We start from the raw sequence: 650 nt of genomic DNA, 5'->3' as shown, positions 1-650 counted from the left end.
AAAGAAATCATACGAAATAATTTTTAATTCTATTTAAAATCATAAACAATTAATTTGTACTATCGAAATTGAGAGGCGTGGAGTGAACAAGTCGACGGAATGGCAGCGGAACAAGACGTCGTTTGAGGCCGCGATTTGGGAATCGAACCGGGATAGGCGGTAGCGACGTTAATGACGTGTGATGCGAACACGTAAGCCGGCTGACGATCTCAAAGGGAGAATTGCGTTACGGAGGAGCATGTGGCACCGAGGGGGATGCGAGCGCATAAGCTCCCTCCCGGCCGAGCGCAAGCATGCAAGCAAAATACCTATACCAAAACCATGCGGCAGCAGCCGCAATACCCGGAAGGATGCCACACGGCACTGTATTATTCCAGCCAGTGCACGTTGTTATTGTACTGCTAATGAATCCGCCGATAACCCTTTGCTCCGTAGTTATCGAGTTTGCTACTTGACTTGAGGAATCTTGTCTCTCGTCGTTTCTAATTGTTCCTTTGAAAAATTAACAGATTTCAATGACTTCGTCACGAAATGACGATTAACACTAGATTGCCCAAGGAAGTAATTTTTACTGGTTTTGGGCAAATGTACAAATAATAATGCATAAATTATTTTTTTTCCCAAGTGAAGTAAATTTTTTTTATTGTTAA

This window comes from Ceratina calcarata, unplaced genomic scaffold (genome assembly GCF_001652005.2).
Source record: "Ceratina calcarata isolate Rehan_Ccalc_2016 unplaced genomic scaffold, ASM165200v1 scaffold25.2, whole genome shotgun sequence".
NCBI classification, from domain to species: domain Eukaryota; kingdom Metazoa; phylum Arthropoda; class Insecta; order Hymenoptera; family Apidae; genus Ceratina; species Ceratina calcarata.
The sequence above is the reverse complement of the archived record's forward strand: the minus strand, read 5'-3'. Positions refer to the sequence as shown.